The sequence below is a fragment of the Perkinsus marinus genome (assembly GCF_000006405.1).
Source record: "Perkinsus marinus ATCC 50983 genomic scaffold scf_1104296938468, whole genome shotgun sequence".
Lineage (NCBI taxonomy): Eukaryota > Perkinsozoa > Perkinsida > Perkinsidae > Perkinsus > Perkinsus marinus.
In genome coordinates this window covers 37,546-48,215 of record NW_003213425.1, presented here as the reverse complement: position 1 = coordinate 48,215, position 10,670 = coordinate 37,546, and positions in this window count along the sequence as shown.

The window sequence follows — 10,670 nt, the reverse complement described above, 5'->3', positions numbered from 1 at the left end:
TGAATGGATGCTTATCTTAAAAGAAATATGGAGACATCGAATCGAAATTGTCGATTCGATGCGTCTCCGAGAGTATATGTTTGAAGAAACCTTTTTTGTGCGAAAGATGCCGAGTCTGGGAATCGAACCCGAGATCTATGTCACGCTACAGGCCCGAGTACGATCGACAATCCAACGCTTAAACTCTGACCCCATCAAGTTCTAGAGTGGAGTCCGCAGAACACGGACAAAATCTGCCACTTCGTCGAGAAGGCCTAGTGTGATCGGCATGCAATCAACTGTGCATTTACGGACCGTAAATGCTCAGTTGATTGCCTACCATCCCATACCGTAAATGACGGTGTTGCTAGGTAGATGATGTTCCTCAGCCTGAGAACTCCATTCCTCCGCTCGTTCTCCAGTCGTGCATGGCGATTGTGTGAGGATATCCTGGTAATCAGGATACTGCTCGCTTTGCAGATGACGACCGAAATACACTTGATTACCATCCAGTTTACTGAGACACCCGGTACGCATGAAAATGGAACATTCACAAAGCAGGAGGATCCATAGACATCTCGTCGCGATGTCGTATAGTCTCGGTGCTACACTGTGTGGGTGTCGCCCTCCCCTCACTCAGAATTCACTGGAGTAGGCAAGCGCTTGCGGATCCTCTCGGCTGAGCGTCTCGGCTACCGTCAAGGAGTACATGGAGTCGATAACACTGGCAGTTCCCGATAAATGAATCTTGAGAGTTCTCCTTCCGGCCAGTAGAATCACGGTGACCCCTAGACTGGCAGTGGAGACACTGGCTCCTTGAAGCGGCTCCAGTGGAGCGATTCTGAGTCGGAATATTCGACGAGTAGTTGTCGAGGAATTGAATTTAATCTCTGTGAATTAAGCAGTTTAATTTAAACTCGAAGTTAAACACATTATCGCACATCGAGATGAACTTCCCCTCAGCGATGGACCATCATAGGGCTTATTGGAGAGTACCATCTTGAAAATTTTGAGTTCCAGCTGCTGGGCTTATAGGCCCATTGACTTCCGTACAGAGGAAGACCTCATTTGGGCAGGCTTTATTCGGTTATGTCTGTCATTCTTACGGTGTTGGTTTGTACCTTAGCTGTGCTCACGGTCGAGGCCAGTCTGGCGAGAATATTAACTTTTCGTCACTCCAAGTTGCAGTCAGTACCACAGCACAGCTTCACTTTCACTATACGTACATCAGCTCACATACCAACTCTGGTGAGTATCTCGGCAGCATGTTATCCGTCTGGTAAGACCAGTAAGCACGTGACGCCCAACGATTTCAACGCCACCTGGGTTATACGCCCCATTAGCACCCCGTTAGGAGATGAATACATCATCGTGGACTCGCACAGGCCCCTTCTCGCAGAGTTCAAGGCGGAATTACAGAAAGAGTGTGGGATTGCTCTAGAAGATGGTGATTTTGTATCTGCTGCTCTCACTATGTCTCCACCTAACTCCCCCAACCGAGCTATGAACTTGTTAAGTCTGGGAACCTACGTCCAAGGCAACTTCACGTACTTTGTGATGCTTGAAATAGAGCCACAATATCGACCTCCGTATCACACCCTGGTAAGATAATCCCTTTTTCCTTAATTTTCACTTATTCAACGGTTCGATTGAATCCTCATGATCCAATCGCGATAAGCTAAAATGAGTTTCCGTTGGATCGTTATGAGCTCAAATGAGTTTTCATTCGATCGTAATGAGCTCAAACAAGTTTTCAACTTCCCCCTACATCGTATCGAGTTCAGAGCCCAGTCAATATCGCCATGAGACGCCTATGGGTTGCAACAGGGCTCAGATAATAGCATGATGGCAGATAAGGCGGATGTATCATAGGCCTAATCGGGAGGATGAGGCGAAGTGGATATCATACTAGGGTGGTAACCTAGCTGACGTGGATGGGATATGGAGAATGTCTACGCCCACTGTGGTGAAGGTCGGGGATGAGGCGACAACCATGAACTAGGATAACATATCCTTTGCGCCCATCCTTGTTATCCTTTATCCCGCAAGCCTAGCCATTGGGATAACGTCAGGTTGTGAGTCACAACCCGACGACCGTCGAAAAACTCCCCATTTTAGCCGTGTTCTAGATGGAGTAATTTCTGTGGTATAGACGATTGGGTACGTATAATGTTGCCTAGAGGGTCTATCGGATCCCGGATGGTGGGTAAGATGCGTGTTACCATATGTCCTGTAACATACATGAGTAAAAGATTTCGTACTATTTAGTAGTAGTAGTAGTAGTAGTAGTAGTAGGGTTCCGGGTACATACACTTGATGTTCATCATTTGCGCGCGCGGGATGTTGCACATGTCTAAATCTTGCAGTGACCTTGGCAAGGTCACCTTGCCGATGTAGCTGTTTTGTATTGGGGATGTCTTCACTGAGGCATCCTAGGTTACAGTCCACGTATCGGAATGGACTAAGTAACCTGTCATCGCTGCTTTAGAGTTAGCATACCGTCATTATCGACGTTGTGATTCGAGTACGTGTCTCGGAAGGAGCCACATTATTGCTCGTATGAAGGTTGCCAAAGAGCTCCAAAAGGGTGTCAGGTTTAAATATCAAGTCTGAGTAAGGGATTGAACGGTAAGTGGCGGCGCACTTCGCAGTGTATTTTGGTATTGTTGGATTGGATAGTTGAGACTCTCAACTTGAGAGTTACATTAAGCGACTCGGAGATGGGTACGAGTGTGTACTGAGAGGCTTAAAGCCTTCAGCTTATTAGGGATCTAAGGAAACTCGCTGCTAAGCATAAAGTTGAAAAGACAGTTGTTGTATATTGTTCAAAACACTGTTGTGTTATTCTGGATGCTAGGCAGTGTAAACGGCTAAAGCGTTGTATCATTCTAGTGAAATTTGAAAATTTGTGCGATATGATGAATGTAGAGCAGGGATTCTTTCAGAAATACTTACTGTTCGTGCTGTAGGTGTATTGGTTGAAGACAAGTATGAAAGAATGTGTATGGTAGATTGATTGTTGGAGATATTAGCGATTTTTCACAGTAATCTGTGTATTTGTTGAGCTATTGTCAATTGACTGTAATTTTTTCTTGAAATCATTTCTATGAAATGTAGTGTCGCTGGCGGTATTGCTATGATTCACGTACGAGGTAAGCAGCCGAACGGGAGGATGTCCTTTGGCGAACACGTCCTGTTGAAGGGGACGTCAATTCTTCTTTTCTCAATGAGCTTATGAACGGAGTTTTTAATACAAACTTTCATGAGGCTGATACACCCTATTGGGCTGGGGCTTTTGTGGCCAGCAACTGGCACAGGTGAGCAAGACCTTTCAACTGAGTCGACTGGAGTACTCGAGGCCTAATGGTCATCGCTTCACTTCAGTGGATCGAACGGCTCATGCAATATTAGTTGAGCGTTCACTTGATCAGATAATACTGTACGACGCACAGCACCAGACGCCGACAATGCGGTGCTCGATTTCTTCATCGGATATAAAGGGGCATATCAGTGTTCCGAAACTCCGAGTCAGAAATTGGGTCAGATATTCGGGTGTTTAAGCTACGCGTTGGGGTGCCAGCTTTGGGTACATGCCTGGCTGAAGGATTCAACATGGGTGATTTTGACTCTCAATGTGTGGGGATCTTTGGGAGATACGGGAGTATTACATGTTACTAGCGTATGTGTATATCATATCTTCTCGAGTAGCAGTTAGTATTTGCAGGTGTCGAACTTCACCACAGCTGCAATAGGTTGTTTCGTCGCGCTTATGCTCACATTTCGCGGGTATATGCGTCGAGTATATTGCGGATGTCTCTGCACCAACCGCATTGGGACTCCAGACGCAAGTGATGATGAACAGCTCGGTAAACCTGGCACTCTTGAAAAACCAATTTCCGCGTAATGCTCTTCTTATGCTGTCTCAGGTAGCATAGTACGTCATTGCGAAAGAATGGTCATTCTGTGGACTCCACAGTGTGGAGCAGAAAGTGGCAAGAAGATTTGAGGTTGATATACACTCTAGTCGTACATTTTGCCGCGAGAAACACTGGTGGAGCCGATTTCGACCTCGTCACAATTAGGAAAGCTGTTGTCTTTTCGGCAACTCTGCTTATAAGCTTCCTGAGGCTGAGTGTGATTGTTCATGGTTTTGCTCACGATACGGGTGTGTGGAATATTCCAATGAGGTGACCACATCGTGAGTCAGGCCGCTTGCCTTGATTGCTACTGGGCTCTCGCTCTTTACAGTGCTGTATTGATCATGGACGAGTGCTTATTCGTTATTAGGGGGGTGAGATTAATCGTATATCTACACTAACCATATGGTTTAGTTAAGTCTACTCCGCGAAGTGCAGCTTCGACAGAGCGAGAACGGCATCTGCGATTTACGACTCGTGGCTCTCAAGGAGAATGGGGGAAATCTTCGGGGACGTAGGTCGGGTGTCTTGAGGATGGTTCAAGCCACAACATCCGGCTGTTGGATGATGTGCCACCGAATTGGTGCCACAGTATCCAGCATCATGTCGAATGTCAACATATCGTCATAAATTTGTTACATTTATAGTGTCGTACGATGTCATTCATCTCCATCCTGTGCATTTCCAGGCTGAAACTTGCGACAACTTCATGGTCGAAGTTCTGAGAGGGATATTACAAGATAGATTAGGCAGGCCCGTGGCTCCTTGCACAACACAAATCATACTATGTGTACTGCGGGAGTGCTGGTCCAGCACTGCTGGACTTTGATTCGCTCTATGTAGTTGTTTGTCTAGCCCTCTCGAGTTTTGAGTTTCGAGAATCCTCAGATTCAAATGCTTCTCAGATACTCACGAATCTGTTAATTCAAGTGCCGCATACGATAGTCAGTATTATGAATGTAATCGAGTGACTTAACTTTGCAATACAAAGTTTGTATAAATACGTTGTTGCGTTTGGGGAGAGTCTCCGCGGGAGATTGCAATTCCGCGCATGACATCTTTCAAGCATTAGCCATACAGATAATACAAATTAACGGTTCTAAGCGGGCTCGCACCGCAATTAGCGGTGCATGTCAGATCATTTTTCATCTGTGTACTAATGGATGTCGGGGAGCGACTCACTACTCGGACGGTATTTCCGAGTGCATTTCGCATTCCGGTATCTTTGTAGATTAAATGTCGTTCATTCATCACACTTCTTGTTAGGTTGTAATAATGATAGTGAGGTCATAAATAATGAACTACTGCACGGATTGGCGACCCGTTGTTGACAACAACGACAACGACAGCAACTTGTTGTTGATGTGGTTGTGAAGTTTCAATCACGATCACGAGCAATGACCAGCACACAGAAATATCTGAAGTGCAACAAAGCCGTAGTATCATGCCACAGCTGAGCTGTGACAGCTCTGTGACAGTCAGGTCGATCTTTAACCGCTGTCGAGACATACCCTTGAAATTTGGAGTTATTTGGAGTCCAAACAACTGCTCAGCTCAGCTGAATGAAGCATATTGGCTGGGTCGCGGCTAGTTACCCACAAGGCAGCTTTGTTGATATCCATAGAGAGTAACAAGCTCGCCTTCCGAACCGAAGATGCAATCAGAAGTTCCGATTGCATCTATCCTGATACTCGGTCAGTATCACATATGTCAAGCTCGATAGAAAACACATTGAGCTGCCTAAGATACATCTTGAGATTCGAGAATATCCAATTCGGTGAATAAAATTCAGAAGATGGAAGCTATCGACACTAAATTCTATCATGAACACCAAACGAATCGCCAAGGGGGCTCGTCGGCCCAACACGGCTCATAAATAAATAAGTTAGTTAGGAACCTCTAGTGACTCGAAATAACTTGGGATGATGACACACAGTGTGTCACACACTAACACACATTCTTTCATTGATCTTTAACTCGAGAATAATCTGAGTCCATAGGCCCCGACAGTCCTTATGAATTCACGGGTAGAGAGTGGTCACGGGAAGGGCGAACGTAGCAATAATAAAGCTCATCAATGGTGAGAATATAGCAATCCATAGCAATCCTCGACTGTGGGAGCGAAGCAGAGAGTGCCATCACCCTTCCTGATGATACCGAAACAGACCTGAGGATCCTGCCAAGTCTTGCAATAGGACTCCTATTGCTCCTATTATAGGAGCCTCACTCAGAGTCGTGGCATGAAGTATGACCGTTGCAAACTGGGATGAAGGCTTCGGCTCGGGGCACGCGACAGGCTCAAGGGTGTAATCATCACAGGTATCCGGCTCAGTGGGTTGGAAGCAATATCCGCCGCCTTTGTGATACAGACCGAAACACAAATCCAATTGCCCTTGCAGTAGGACCCATACTTGGAAGTAGCACAAGCCGCCGTAGAATCACAGCTCCCCTGGCAGTACTCGGCTGAAGAGAAAGCAGTAGCAGTCACAATGAATTCCATCATCTGAGAAAATGTGCAATAATCGTGAGGAAGGATATATTACAGAGGGTAAAACGAAGGAAGAAAGCTCCTCACAATCATCAATTATCATCAAAACGGCCACATAATGACAGCAGAATCATTTCAGTACTTCACGCAGGCGTCAGATAACGTCTGTGGATAACTCAGGACTCTAAAACTTGGGAGCAATTGAGTGCTCCCAGTTGAGGCACTCAATTACGTTGGTTGCTTCTCATCAGCAGTTCTGAGGGAAGTCAGACTGACTCAGTCAGTCCACACTGTAGTGTGAGATTTTGAAAGTGCCACTCTTAACGGTAAACCCCACGTCCCAGTCTCGGGTACCACGTGGAGCTTTGCCCAATACGCCGTGTTGGTATGGTTGATAGAGGGCCCCGATTTGAGCCAAAAGGCAGTCTGGTTGAAGTCTTCCGCACTGAACAACTGTCGTGTGGTGAACCAACTTTGATGTCGGGCCTTCACTGACCCAAGCGTGGATGGATTGCCAACAACGTCAGTCACGACACGACAAGCGGGGTACTCCCGGGGGACTTCAGAAACGGACGCCACCATTGAGCCTACACTGAAAGGGACATCGGATGGGAGATGTTAAGCTCTCCCATAGTGATCTGAGGAGGAGAATAACGACGCAGAACTCATTTTGCCCACATGTAAAATTATCATGCGTCGAGCGGATGCTTTCAAGCCTGTCCCTGTAAGCTACTAATATCATCGCCTTGCGAGACCTGAGGGTTGTACCGTATTTAATTAACCGTCAATGGACACATGTCGAAATATCACATCAATCCATTTTTACAATATTATTAGCGAGCGTATAGTGTCTAGCAGCTTGACGGAGGGATATGCTCATATCAAAAGTCACGTACTCCACCAAAGAGGATAAGTCTGGAACCCCGAGGTGGCTTCGGCCAGTCCGACCCACGAAGGCTTCGTGACGAAGCCGTCGAGTGCGGTGAACATTCTGCGATAGTCAGCTTTCTCGGCCTTCTTCGAGGAGAGATCAACAAGGACATCCTCCCCGTTGTTAAGCCTTGAGTTTGAAACCACCGATCCAATAGCCCCGATCGTGCCAATAAGTTCAAGCTAACGACGACACAACTAAACTCGGGAAAGACGGCTTTCAGTCTTCGACTTTAGTCTTGTTCCGGATGAGGACGGCAGGAGCGACACGAAATTTGCAGAGGTAGTCCCCCCCGATTTGAAGTCCACATAAGTGTCCCCCGAGGCTCATAGTTTCGTTGAACCGTAAGGTAAACCTACTTCATTATCATCGTAACAATTATTCATTGAATATATAGCTAAAAGATTCATTATTACCTATAATATTTCCCACCAGGCTTCAATTCGGTTTTCTGTTACGAGTCCAATAATGTTCTGTCTTGAATCTATACTGCTATTAGTATGGTACAAATCGGTGTACTTTACCCTGGTGACGAGCCTGGCTGCGAAATTCTCTGGTATGTTCTCCTGTTACAGAATGATGATGTCAAAGAATGTATACGCGCTCTGTCATATATTGGTTTTGAGCATGATGATGCTGAGACCTGAGTATTACGTAGTATACTATAGTATTACGGTATACTCAAGCACCTTTGATTCCCCTTCATGTTGAGTTGACTGTTGTAACAGAACAGAGAACGTAGGTGCAATTTCGGATCGAAACTGCACCTACGGTTGACTCCACTCAGTTTTCGAGTTGGTCGAACGAGGAGTCGCTCAGTGATAGTATCAACTTGATACTGCTCGAAAGGTGAGGAGAGCGAGTAATTCGGTGAGCATCAGTTCCCACTGCCTAGATTGACATGACTTTTTGTCCCAATTTCAACTGCCTCAAAGCCGTAGAACGCATTCGCGTATTGCCCGAGCTGACAATGTCAACTTCAAACTGAACGGCTATAAGACGCAACTCAGCTGATAGTCTACCGCGAGAAACTGTCACCACAAGCGGTCAACAATCATGGAACCGAGTGGAGTGGTCTAGGCAACACTGAATTATTGGGTGGGAAATCATCGCAGACCATGGATGTTCACCCGACACTGTTTGGGCAAGAAGCCAGTACCGGCAAGCTCATGAAAAGAGGACGATCTCCTTGGTGCTAGGGAGGTATTTCAGTAACAGCTGCAAAGCAGAAGCAGAAAATAGGAACTTTTGATGCGATTTGAGAACAACTGTGCCTCTGAATTTTTTATCGTAATTCATTCGTATATGATTGCGTAATACGATGCTTAGAGAAAACCTAGTTTCACATGACAGAACAGCTGAAGCGATCATCCAGACGAATCATTATTCTTTCATCACATGGAATGATGCATCAACTTCACAAACCTCCGCAGGAACAAGCCACAGCAAACAAGAATGCGACAGCTGGAGTAGCGCGCTGGGAACATTCACACGGTAAATTTGACAGCCTACGATCCACCTCCGATGCTATTGATAGTAGACTGTAGGCTGTCAAAACTACCATTGATTCAATGTGGGTGAATCAGTGCTCGATCCACTGATCAAATATCATGGAATTAACTTAGTTTCTGAACCAATATCATAGTTTTACTAATGGTGGTACAATAGTAAAATCTGTTTTATTATTTACTTTGAATATGGTGGCACATGCGAAAAAGCTTGCCGAATGCCACCGGAGTGATGATGTTCATAGTCTATGAATCACAGATATGAGCCAGCCATTTAAACGAGCCTAGGGTGGCGGGATAAAACTATGACTCTTGACCTTGACAAGTGACTTGAAGGTACTGCGCTAATTGAATTAGCCTAATCAACGCAATGAATGACTTCATTAGGATGCAGGCAAATACCAACAGTCTTATTGAATCGATACTATTCAAATTCATGACCTCCGTGAAAATAACTATCGAGGATAATGGTTAAATCAACATGTTGGAATCTTGCTTGAAGCCAGTTGCTTCCCAATGTAGATTGCACTTGAGCAAGTCGGAGGAATTCATTATAATGTCCTCAATGATATAATGAGTAGTAAACCTCCCTGACAATCCCCTCTTCCAGAACAGGGTTACAACCACTATTAATATATTGCCAATAAACGGCGCTATTCATTGTATTATCAGCTGACAGGCTCCTTCCTCCGACTGTCATAACATCTATCATGATAACTTTACCGATGTGTAAGCCACGATGCTCAGCGATATCTTTTATTTCCTCATCTGAAAGTCCTATCTCTGCCATTAGAATGGTGGTAACTCCCTCTTGTTGACCAAAATCATAATTGGTGAATAGGTCCGATAAATCACATACGATAGCACCATCACCATTCAACACCTTTGTGTTATTTCGCCGTATCACTAGAGGCACACCACGAGATCTCGCAATCTCCATAACTTCTCCCAACTCTCTCACAGACTCTGGTAAAATAAAACAGAGAGGATAACCATCGCACCCAGCTTGTGGTACCCCAGGTACTTTACGGAACATTTCATAGCCGCGATCTTCGGCTCCCAATACGAAACCATCAACCAATCTTGTACGTAACTCCAGGATACACAGCTGCTGGTCATCTGTCAGCTCTTGCTTTGCGCACGATGGTTGAGACCGGAGGGAAGTGTTGCTCAACAGCTGGCCCATGTATTCGTTAACTACCGGCCCATCACTCATTAAAGACGACAACCTCAACAAGCGCATGCGTGCATCGCGAAGCGAAGCGCATATGATTGTTGAAATATTCAACTTCTGACTCCCCGTTCTGACTTTCCGAGTGTTGTTGGAATCGATTCTCAAAATCGATTTTCGGAATCGTTCCTGAAGTCGTGCTCAATAAACACGATTTTGAAAGTTGAAAATCGATCTCGGAAGCGCTTCCAGAATCAATTCCGACTCGCGTTCAGTAGACACGATATTTAAAATCGATTCCAGCAAGGATTCCAGAATGGGCGAATAAAATACGTGAGAAATGAGGATCCCCGGGATGGAACCTGAGGCCAACAACAACGTATTATATACCTCGACTTCCTCGACTATACCTGAATTCCGAAATATACCTCGACTAAGATTCGAACCCGAGACACTCGGTTCACAATTTATTAACTTATCCTACTGAGCTAGATTAACTTCTTTTCATATTAGTTAGTAACTAGTAGTTACTGTTGACCACCTATGAGCGAGTACCAGTACTTGTCAGTAGGCTGTTTACCTACTCGCCCGTTAGTAAGTGGTACTTGGTTGCTGGACCTCAGTACTGCGGTCCTCATTCGACCACCTCCAATGGTGGTCGATTCTAGAGTCTAGA